Below are 12212 nucleotides of genomic sequence, written 5' to 3' on the forward strand. Positions count from 1 at the left end.
AGGGATCCAGGGATTTGAGGAAAGAAACCCCCACTGAGAAGACACCTATGGTTTGTTTTTTTATTTTTCAAGTAACATAAAATTGTTTTATGGGCCGGCGCCGCGGCTCACTAGGCTAATCCTCCGCCTTGCGGCGCCGGCACACCGGGTTCTAGTCCCGGTCGGGGCACCGATCCTGTCCCGGTTGCCCCTCTTCCAGGCGAGCTCACTGCTGTGGCCAGGGAGTGCCGTGGAGGATAGCCCAAGTGCTTGGGCCCTGCACCCCATGGGAGACCAGGATAAGCACCTGGCTCCTGCCATCAGAACAGCGTGGTGCGCCGGCCGCAGCGCGTCTACCGTGGCGGCCATTGGAGGGTGAACCAACGGCAAAAAGGAAGACCTTTCTCTCTGTCTCTCTCTACTGTCCACTCTGCCTGTCAAAAAAATAAAAAAAATAAAATAAAATAAAATTTAAAAAAATTTAAAAATAAAAAAATTGTTTTATGATTTTTAACACCTGTATAGATTCATGTAACCATCATCACAATCAAAATACAGCAGTGCTGATGTAGGTAGGAGACAGCAAGCTAGGTTAGGTTACAGCTAGGGGTGGGGTGGGAGTAGGGCTACAAGGTCAGGAGAGCAGCCTCTGGTTACTAAGCAACAGGAGGCAGTACACGTAAGAGATACACTGCAAAAACTAAATAGTCTAGAGACTATAAATTAGCAGGATAAGAGAGAAAAACCTGTTACTGTAAGCTAACAAGCCCAAGGCCATGAGCAGGGAGATGGGGAACTGGCTAAACCGTAGATAACACACTTGGGACCAGAGAGTGACCAAATGGAGGAGCAAGAGATAAGAAGGTGGGATGAGCTCACCACACGGTGAACACTTTGCTTAAATGACCTTGTACAAACTTTCCAGATTACTTTCTCACAACGGCTTTTTTTTGCTGAGAAAAGTCCCTCCTTTCCTGGCAGTCTTCTCTCTGCTCTTTTAAGATTTATTTATTTGAGGGCCAGTACCACGGCTCACTTGGTTAATCCTCCACCTGCGGCGCCGGCACCCCGGGGTTCTAGTCCAGGTTGGGGCGCCAGATTCTGTCTTGGTTGCCCCTCTTCCAGTCCAGCTCTCTGCTGTGGCCCGGGAGTGCAGTGGAGGATGGCCCAAGTGCTTGGGTCCTGCTCCCGCATGGGAGACCAGGAGAGGCACCTGGCTCCTGGCTTTGGATCGGCGCAGCGCGCCGGCTGTGGCGACCATTTGGGGGGTGAACCAACAGAAAAGGAAGACCTTTCTCTCTGTCTCTCTCTCACTGTCTAACTCTGCCTGACAAAAACAAACAACAACAACAAAAAAAGATTTACTTAATTGAAAGGCACAGATACAGAGAGAGAGAGAAGGAGAGAAAGAGGTTCATTCCTCAAATGGCTGCAATGGGTAGGGCCATCTGCTGCCTTCCCAGGCACATTAGTAGGGAACTGGATCAGAAGTGGAGCAGCCGTGACTCAACCTGGCACCCTTATGAGATGCCGGCTTCACAGGCGGCATCTTTACCCACTTAGCCACAAGGCTGGCCCCTCTCTCTGCTCTTTTCAACTAGGTCTTTCTGTTTCAGATGGTCCACTCATTGAGCTGCTTGCTACAAGAGCTGTTTCTGTTCACTTCAAAAAGCTTGGCTTAAAAAAAAAATCATCTTCTCCCTTCGTTTATCTGCCTCATACTTTGTCACAGCTAGAGCAAGTTCCCAGGGTCACTCTCAGCTGTAACAGTACTATCAGCCCAAAAAACTCCCTTTGTAATTATCCCCTGCCCGCGTCATAACCCCTAGCAGTGACTGATCAACTGTCAGGGTAATTTTGTCTTTTTGATGTTTTAAAAAATGTGCATAACACTTTTTTTTTTTTATTTGAAAGGCAGAGTTAGAAAGGCTGAGGCAGAGAGAGCAAGAGAGTCTTCCATCTCCTGGCTCACTCACCAAATGACCACAACGGCCGGAGCTGGGCCTATCCAAAGCCAGGATTCAGGAGCTTCTTCCAAGTCTCCCACATGGGTGCAGGTGCTTAAGGACCTGGGCCGTCTTCTACTGTTTTCCCAGGCTATAGCAGAAATCTGGATGGGAAGAGTAGCAGCTGGGACTGGAACCGGTGCCCATATGGGATGCCGGCGCTGCAGGCAGCAGCTTTACCTGCTACACCACAGTGCCAGCCCCCATAACACTTATTAAGGATGGCAGGCTGACCTAATACAAGGAGGCCCATAGCAATAGGGATGTGCCCACTGTTAGTGAAATGATGCCATCTTATCTGAGGCACCATCTTAAGCCCCGGCCGCCATCTTGTACAATAAGCTTCGATCCCAACCTGGCTTACTAGCAGTCAGGTGACTAAACGGCCCAACCACAAGTGTCAGCTCCACTCCTGCCCTAACAGGATTTGCTGCTCCTACTTCCTTACCGCTGCAAAGCTATATAAGACCTAGAACTTATTCGTGGCTTAGACAGCACCTTGCTTAGGTCCTCTAGTAATGACTGTGTACTTTATTCTAGACCCTGTCTAGCCCATTTAGGGCCTCATTCCTTTGTTTTTGTTTATTTATTTATTTACTTACTTACTTATTTAATTATTTGAGAGGTAGAGTTACAGCCAGAGGGTGGGACAGAGAGAAAGATCTTCCAACTGTTCAGTCACTCCCCAAATGGCCACAACGGCCAGAGTTATGCCGATTCCAAGCTAGGAGCCAGGAACTTCCTCCGGTCTCCCACACGGATGCAGGGGCCCAAGCACTTGGGCCATCTTCCACTGCTTTCCCAGGCCATAGCAGAGAGCAGGATTGGAAGAGGAGCAGCAAGGACTTGAACCGCTGTCCATATGGAATGCTGGCGCTGCAGAGGATTAACCTACTGCATCATCTCGCCGGCCCCTGTGGCCTCGTTCCTTTGTAATCATAGCCTCTACTCCTACATCAATGGCTCTACTCCTGACCTGTGTGTATTGATGGTCTTCTCCCCCACTTAATGTTGTATGATTGTTCAGAATTTCTCTACAGACAAACCCCTTTTCCTGCAAAAGTTGAGTGGCCTTTCTCCTGGAGTTGGTTGGGATCAGCTTTAAACCACGTCCATCAAACAGTCTTCACAAGGATCCAGAGACTCTCCTCATTTCCTCCCCTCTATGAAATCCTCTCATTACTTGGTTAATGCCGCTCTTAGGATCATTAGCTGCTATTCTCACCCTGTCTTTTATACTACAGTTTCTGTTTAAGTATTTACTGGTGGTGATAATGGAACGAACAAAGGCCTTCAGCAACCAGGTGGTCAACCAAATGCTGCTACAGGGATGTACTTGGCTCCCCACCCAGGAGATAGTGGCTTAAGACATTGCCCCACACCAGCAGAGAATACCTTGTTACCCCATGTCAGCAGGAAGTAGCTCTAAAGACAGATCATCAACCCTCTACCCCTCCTGGACTTTGGTACTAATGTACTCCCATACAACTCTTGCTTTATAAAAAACAAAAGGGGGGGATATTAGTAAAATGGTGCAGTCTTATCTATGGTGCGATCTACACCCTAACACCATCCTAGGCTCTAGCCCCCGCTGCCATTGCTGGAAGCCAGGTGGCCACATGGCCCAACCACTAGTGTTAGCTCCACCACCAACTTAATGTGATTCACTGCTTCTGCTTCCCTACCCACCCTCTGGCAGAATTTTAAGAGGACCTGTTCCTGAACACGTGGCTCTTTCTCTCCATCTCCTGATCTCTCTTCCTCTGTCTCTCTCTCGATCTCTCTTTTCTCTCCATCTTTCTGTCTCTGTCTCTCTCTCATGCTCTCCTTCTCCCTCTTTTCCTTCTTCGTCCCTTCCCTCCAGTCTGTCAGTTTTTCCCTAATAAGCCCTTTCCATTAAAAAAATAATAATAATAACAACCCTAGTACAGGCTGCTGTTCTCTCGTGCACAGGGAGGCAGTCTGTTGGGTTTCCCCCACCCGACAATAAACGCTTTCCCTTACTCTGGTGTTTGGTATGTTTTGTGGTGGCCTTTTAACCGCTGCAGCAAGTTCTTCCCCTGGGATAGAGATTGGACTAGATTCTGACTCCAATAAGGCAAGTGGTGATTTATAATCAATGCATGTGGGGGAGAACCAGTGGGTAGGTGTATAAGGCTCTTCAGAGTCATCTAAATTTTTTGTGTACCAAGAATTCATTCCTGGGTGGACGTGTGGCACAATGGATTGAGCTACCACTTGGGATAGCTGCATCCCTTATCAGAGCGGTGTTTCAAGCCACAGCACCTTCTCTTCCAATCCAGCTTCCTGCCAATGCATCCTACCACCCATGTATTTCTGGCTCTTGGCTTCTGCCTGGTCCAACCCTGGTTCTTTCTTTCTTTCTTTTTTTTTTTTTTTTAATTAACACATTTATTATCCTGCACTATGTTTTAACATACACTATTTTTTAAAAGATTTATTATATATTTAAAGGTAGAGTTACAGAGAAGCAGAGGTAGACAGAGAGACAGAGAGGTCTTCCACCCACTGGTTCAATCCCTAAATGGCTGCAGTGGCTGGGGCTGTGCCGATCCAAAGCCAGGAGCCAGGACCTTCCTCCAGGTCTCTCACATGGGTGCAGGAACCCAAGCACTTGGTCCATCTTCTACTGCTTTCTCAGGCCATAGCAGAGAGCTGGATTGGGGGTGGAGCAGCCAGGACTCAAATCAGTGTCCATATGAGATGCCAGCACAGCAGGTAGTAGTTTTACCTGCTACCCTCTGCACCGGCCCTCCAACCCTGGTTCTTGCAGGCATTTGGGACGGGAACCATTAGATGCAAGATTGATCTCTCTCTCTCCCACACTCTCTGTTGCTCTAACTTTCAAGTTGATGAAAGCACATTATTTTTATTTATTTTTCCTTAAGATTTATTTATTGGAAAGAGTTACAAAGAGAAAGAGAGGGATGAGAGAGAGAGCAAGACAATCTTCTATCTGCTGATTCACTCCCCAGATGGCAGCAACAGCCAGGGTTGGGCCAAGCCAAAGCCAGGATCCAGGAACTTCATCAGGTCTTCTCACGTGGGCCATCTTCCACTGCTTTTCCCAGGCCATGAGCAGGAAGCTGGACAGAAAGTAGAGCAGCTGGGACACAAACCTGCACCCATATGGGACACCAGCATTGCAGGCCATGGCTTTACCTGCTACGCCACAACACTGAGCTCAATAAGTATTTTTAAAGATGTATTTATTTATTTGAAAGTCAGAATTACACAGAGAGGAGAGGCAGAGAGAGAAGAGAAAAAGAGAGAGAGAGAGTGGTCTTCCATCCATTGGTTCAATCCCCAATTGGCTGCAATAGCCAGAGCTGCACCAATCCAAAGCCAGGAGCCAGGAGCTTCCTCTAGGTCTTCCCACACAGGTGCAGGAGCCCAAGGACTGGAGCCATCTTGTATTGCTTTTCCAGGCCATAGCAGAGAGCTGGATGGGAAGTGGAGCAGCTGGGACTCGAACCAGTGCCCATATGGGATGCTGGCACTGCAGGTGGCAGCTTTACCTGCTACGCCACAGTGCCAGCACCTCAATAAATATTTTTTAAAATAATCTGTTCTTTGTATTGCTGAACAGTATTCCATTGTATGGCTATACCATAGTTTATTTACTCCTTGAAGGGTATTTGGTTTATTTGTGATTTGGGACAATTACGAATAGAGCTGCTATAAACACTTACATACAGGTTTTTGTGTGAATGTAAATTTTTGTCTTTCTATGATAAATGACTAAGACTGTTGGGTCACGTGGTTGATTATATGTGTGAAAATATTGTAAGATACTGGCAAGCTGTTTTCCAGTTTTTGCACCACCGTGCACCCCTATCAGCAATGTCTGAGAGTTACACTTGCTCTACAACTGTGGCAGCCCTCGAGAGTGCCAGCACTTGGTATTTTTCATTTTAGCCATTCTACCTGGTGTGCAAATTATCTCATTGTGGTTTGCATTTCCTCAATGGATAAAATGTTCAGCATCTTCTTATGTACTAATTTGCTCTCTGTGATCCTCACAGTGAAGACTTTGCTCAAGACCTTTGCCAATTTTTGCTTTCTTAGTGTTGGGTTTGGGCATTCTCTCAGACCATTTTCTGCTGCTCTGATTACTGTGGACTTGGAAAATTATAAACAACTAAAGTTTACTAGCATTTGGCTCACAAGGCTGGAAGTCCAAACTCAAGGGTCTATATGTGTGGAGTGGTACATGAGCACACAAGATGGAGGGATAAACAAGCCAAACTTGTCCTGCCATCAGGCGCCTCCTTCTGTGATAACCCACACTCGAGACATCGTCCATTCACAATGGTGCCCTCACGACCTAATCACTTCTTAATGGTCCTACCTCTTCATATTGCTAGAATGACAAATTTCTTTTTTTGTTTTTCTAAAGATTTATCTTTTTATTTATTTATTTGAAAGGCAGAGTTACAGAAAGGCAGAGCGAGAGAGATCTTCCATCTGCTGGTTCACTCCCCAAATGGCCGCAACAGTGGGAGTTCGGCCAACCCAAACCAGGAGCCAGGAGTTTCTTCTGAGTCTTCCACGTGGGAGCAGCGGCCCATCTTCTTGGGCCATCTTCTACTGCTTTCCCAGGCCACAGCAGAGAGCTGGATCAGAAGTGGAACAGGCAGCGCCCCTCTGGGATGCCAGCACTGCTGATAGCACCACAGGGCAGACCCCAGAATAACAAATTTCTACCGAGTTTTACAGAGGACATTCAAACCATAGCAGGCACGCTTTATATTCTAGTTACATGTCCTTTGTTGGATGTATGATCTCAAATATTTTCTCCAAGTCTGGAGCTTTTCTTTTAATTATCTGAATAGTGTCTGTAGTTGACAAAAAAAGTTTTAAACTTTGATGAGGTCTCATTTATTGAAGGTCTAACACTAATTTTTCTATGTATTGTGTTTTGCCTTCTGGTCCTTTCTCTTTGGTAAATTGTGACTATCAGAGGAGAGATCAATAAGGTCTCTTTTAATTCCAGCAATCCAAACAAATTACAATGAATATTAGGAAGGTAGAAATAAATTTGGAGAAATGAACTTCAGTTACTAATATGATATTCAAAATCTACCAACGGACTAAAGTTGACGTTCACTGCAAAGGATATTTAGGGGGTCATCACAAAGGGCCTCAAATTGAGTCCTTAAAGAATATCCCAAGAATTTATGTTGAAAGACAATACGTTCATCCTTTAACTTGCTCTATGTATTTCTAATCTTATTCTGACTTTGGGACTAGCACAATTATTTGATCCAATACTTCTGTAGGTGTTCGAAATATTAATTTTTAAAATATACTAGAATTTTTTATCACAGCTCTAAGGTTATCTTAATTTTAACATACTAAGAGCTCCCCAAAATGGGAGAGACGTCCATCTCTGCGGGCAAGCCCTTTGCACCTAGCACTTCATACTAACGTTACCCTTCTAATCTTCACACGCCCGTGCCGCAGGCTACGTAGCCATCCCGATTTCAAGGAAGAATTGGGGATTCTCAGAAGTTGCCAGATGGCTCAGCGGTCTACAGCCACTAAGCGGTAGAGCCTTCTCTCGAATCCAGGGAATCTACCCGCCCTCGCCACAGCTGAGTCCACCCCGACGCTGCCGGGCCTTCCGGGATCCAAATTTGGCGCCCGCTGGAGGCCGCCTCGGCGCCAGACCCTCGGCGAGCGCTCGGCCCCTGCCCCAACCCCTCCCCGCCGAGGGCGCCCTTCCCAGCGCGGGCGGACGGGACCACGCCGCGCCGGCCGCACTGCGCAGGCTCGGCCGCAGAGCACGGCGGGAAAGGGGCAGGGCCGCTGGGGCCGTTTGCATCCGAGGTCTTTTGAGAAGCTCCGCGCGGAGAGCGTCCGGGAGAGAAATCAGTAAGGCTCTTCTTGGTGCGGCCGCGGGTTCCGTTTCGCTTGTGCGCGTTACCGGAAGGCGGCAAGGGCAGTTGCTCCTCGCAGCGAGGCTGACGCGCCGGGTGGCGCAGGGGTCCTAGAGCTGGGTCTCTGGGCGCGGAGTCGGGGTCGGGCTCCCGGGGCCAGCCCGGACCTGGATGGTGTCGGGCGCCTCCCTCAGCCAGCCCTCCGGGGGTCGCTGGCCCGCTGACCACCGGGCTTGCAGCCGTTGGTCTTCCTCCGCCGTCCGCGTTCCTAAAGCAGTCATTAATCACACCTGTGGCTCTCCTGGCAGTGAGCAGTGATTTTTTTTTTTTTTCAAATTAAAAAAAAAAAAAGTGTATTTTGCAAATGAAATCGTACGAGGGGTCCTAGCCAGGGGAGAGGAAATAGTCGTTAGGAAAGTTAGACGCTTGAAGAATTCGGGTTTGAAGTCGAGGGCAGGTGGAGGCGCAGGCTTTTGCTTTAGGGGACAGGATTGTCTTGGGTGAGCTGGACTGGCGTTTGCAGACGGTGGCTTCGCCAGCCCCTGTCGCTGTTTGCAGTGTTAGCGTGACTCTCACGTGGGATCAGAAGCTTGAAAGTAGGCGAGGGGAGAATTTGTGCTTTTAAGAGGCAATGCACTAATAACGGCTGACGGCAACTGGCGTGCTCCACGGGTTACAACGAGGATTTTACGGCAGAACTTTGCCCATTGGACTCTTAGATTGGGGCAGGAACATTAAAGCGGTGGATGCATTTGCCAAATGAGTGAATTTGCTCTAGGCCTTATGTGAGTGAGCGTAAACAAGCCCCAAATCCAAAAAGGATTGGTGTAGACCGGAAACCTTACTCCAGATGGTAGAAAAAGCTGTTTTCCTAGGGTTTGTGTTCATCTGACACTGGAGAACACTTCGGAGGGCTCCAAAAGACTTTTCTGTAAGACTTACCCATTTATTTGGAAGGCAGAGATACAGAGAGAGAAGGGGAGAGCTTCCATCCACTGGTTCACTCCCCAGATGGCCGAAGCCAGGAACCAGGAGCTTCCTCCAGGTCTCCCACGTGGGCGCAGAGGCCCAAGTGCTTGGGCCATCTTCTGCTGCTTTCCCAGGTGCACCAGCAGGGAGCTGGATCTGAAGTGGAGCAGCCAGGACTAGAACCAGCACCCACATGGGATGTCAGCACTACAGATGGAGGCTTAACCTTCTACACCACAGTGTCAGCCTGGCTCCAAAATTCTTAGCACTTGGTATATAACACAGTTAAGTGTGTCTCATGGTTTCATTAGTTCCTTAATATTTGTTAAAATTGAAATAGGAATGAAATGTTTGCTGAACCCCAAAGTTGGAAAGCCACTGATTAAGTTCAAAGTGTTTGATGTTGAATTGGGACCCTCCTGATAGGAGGCATATCTACCTCCCCAGCATCTTCTCCTTCCCCCAGCCACGCCTGCTTTTTATATTCAACAAGAGCTTCACTGCTCAAGGTCCCTGTTGTGCTCTTGTACACGATGTCCATACACCAGGAATTCCTTCTTCATTGCTTGGCAGACACCGACTTTAAAAGCTAGTTCAGGCCGGCGCTGTGGCTTAACAGGCTAATCATCCGCCTTGCGGCGCCGGCACACCGGGTTCTAGTCCCGGTTGGGGCGCCGGATTCTATCCCGGTTGCCCCTCTTCCAGGCCACTCTCTGCTATGGCCCGGGGAGGCAGTGGAGGATGGCCCAAGTGCTTGGGCCCTGCACCCGCATGGGAGACCAGGAGAAGCACCCGGCACCTGGCTTCGGATCAGCGAGATGCGCCGGCCGCAGCGGCCATTGGCGGGTGAACCAACAGCAAAAAGGAAGACCTTTCTCTCTGTCTCTCTCTCTCACTATCCACTCTGCCTGTAAAAAAAAAAAAAAAATCAGATTTTCCCTTTCAGTTGACTTCTTTGAGCATCTTCTGGTCCCTTTGTTCTGCTCCTGTCTTGTATATGCTTACTTTGTTACAATTGCACCTTGCTGATGGGAGCCTTAGGAGGGTGAGGAAATCCTGCTTTCGCTGGAAGCACCCTGCTCGGGCACTTCATGAATGATGGCTCCCCATTCCCTGCAGAACTAAATGTGGTCATTTTAATTTGGTTTAAAAAGCATTTAGCTTTCTGGGCCGGCGCCGCGGCTCACTAGGCTAATCCTCCGCCTTGCAGCCCCGGCACACCGGGTTCTAGTCCCGGTCGGGGCACCAGATTCTGTCCCGGTTGCCCCTCTTCCAGCCCAGCTCTCTGCTGTGACCCGGGAGTGCAGTGGAGGATGGCCCAAGTGCTTGGGCCCTGCACCCCATGGGAGACCAGGAGAAGCACCTGGCTCCTGCCTTTGGATCAGAGCGGTGCGCAGGCCACAGCGTGCCAGCCGTGGCGGCCATTGGAGAGTGAACCAATGGCAAAGGAAGACCTTTCTCTCTGTCTCTCTCTCTCTCTCACTGTCCACTCTGCCTGTCCAAAAAAAAAAAGAGTTAAAAAAAAAAAAAGCATTTAGCTTTCTGCCTCCACCTTTCCTATCAAACCATAAATGAACTTGCAGAACTTAACTGAATAAAACAAATCTTTACAAATTGTAATGCATGACGGAACAGGTGTTATGCAAAGAAGACAGGAATGTATCCCCTTCCGAACTGTTTCATTTACTCATTTTGTGTTTGCTTGTATCCAAACTACATTATCTTTAATACTGTAACTTTAAAAACCAACTTTTTTCTTTCAAGTTATCTTTTTTTTTTTTTAAGATTTATTTATTTTTATTTGAAAGTCAGAGAGAAAGTTACACAGAGAGAGCAGTCAGAGAGAGAGAGAGCGAGAGAGAGGTCTTCATCCACTGGTTCACTCCCCAATTGGCTGCAACAGCCAGAGCTGCACTGATCCAAAGCCAGGAGCCAGGAGCTTCCTCTGGGTCTTCCCATGTAGGTGCAGGGTCCAAAGACTTGGTCCATCTTCTGCTGCTTTCCCAGGCCACAACAGAGAGCTGGATGGGAAGTGGAGCAGCCGGGACTCGATCTGGCACCCATATGGGATGCCAGCACTGCAGGGAGCGGCTTTACCCGCTACACCACAGTGGCGGCCCCTCAAATTATCTTAACTATTGTAGATTCTGTATACATTCTCCGTACGTTAGAAATATCTTGCAGATTCCACAAAAAACCCTGGGTTTTTTGTTTGTTGTTTTTTATTTATTTGAAAGGCAGAGTTACAGAGAGAAGAGGAGAGAGAGATCTTCCATCTGCTGGTTCACTCCCCAGTTGGCCACAGTGGGCAAGGGCTGGGCCTGGGCCTGGCCAAAGCCAGGAGCCAGGAGTTCATCTGGATCTCCTGCATGGGTGCAGAGTCCCAAGCATTTGGACCATCTTCTGATGCTTTCCCAGGCACATTAGCAAGGAGCTGGATTGGAAGTGGAGCAGCCAAGTCTTGAACTGACGCCCATATGGATGCTGGTGTTTACCTGCTACACCACAGTGCTGACCGCCTGCTGGGGTTTTTATCCACAGCTTGATTTGAGGGACAATTGATTTAAAATTGAACCTTTCAATCAATGGGCATAGTATATCATCCCATTTATTTAGATTTGCTTTAATTTCTCTTAGGAATGTTTTGTTTTCAATATAGAGGTCGTGATCTCTTTCATTAGATTTATTCCTATATTCAATGTTTATGATGCCATAGAAAGTGGTTGTTTTTATTTTTTAATTGTACTAATGCAAAGCACTATAATTGATATTTGAATTTTTTAAGTTTTTTTTTTTTTTTGGAAGGTAGAGTTAGAGAGAGAGAATACCTATCTTCTGTCTGCTAGTTCACTCCCCAAATGGCCACAATGGCTGGGGCTGGAGTAGGCCAGAGCCAGGAGATTCATCTTGGTCTTCCATGTGGTTGCAGGTCCCGAGCACTTGAGCCATCCTCTGATGTTTTCCTAGGGACATAGCAGGGAGCTGGGTTGGAAGTGGAGCAGCCAGAACCTATATGGGTTGCAGGCTGCGGCTTAATCTCTTATGCCACAATGCTGGCCCCTTGATTTTTGAATATTAACCTTGCTAAGTTTACTTAATAATTTGGAAATTCTTTTGGATTTTCTCTGTGCACAGTTCTGTCATCTATGAATAATGAGTTTTGCCTCTTATTTTTTCTTGTTTTGTTGACCTGAACTTGAACCTCTAGTACAGTATTGAAGAGAGGTGATGAGAGAAGAAACTAATGCCAACCTTATATTATCCTAGAATCCTAAATTACAGTAGTCCCCTTTATCCAAGACTGTAAGGATACCTGAAAATTGAGGTAGTACCAAGCTGGCCATGTTTCGCTGAA

The 12212-nt window shown here is 47.7% G+C and overlaps 1 protein-coding gene across 1 annotated transcript in view; it reads left to right on the forward strand.

Annotated features, from left to right (window-relative positions):
* Nucleotides 1-7801: 7801 nt before the first annotated feature.
* ZMYM1 (zinc finger MYM-type containing 1) overlaps nt 7802-12212 on the forward strand; it is a 29278-nt gene continuing 24867 nt past the window's right edge. Inside the window, exon 1 of the mRNA XM_062190929.1 lies at nt 7802-7883. The gene's annotated coding sequence lies outside the window, so the exon portion shown is untranslated. The remainder of the gene's footprint in view (nt 7884-12212) is intronic.

The sequence above is a fragment of the Lepus europaeus genome, chromosome 5 (assembly GCF_033115175.1).
Source record: "Lepus europaeus isolate LE1 chromosome 5, mLepTim1.pri, whole genome shotgun sequence".
Classification (NCBI taxonomy): Eukaryota; Metazoa; Chordata; class Mammalia; order Lagomorpha; family Leporidae; genus Lepus; species Lepus europaeus.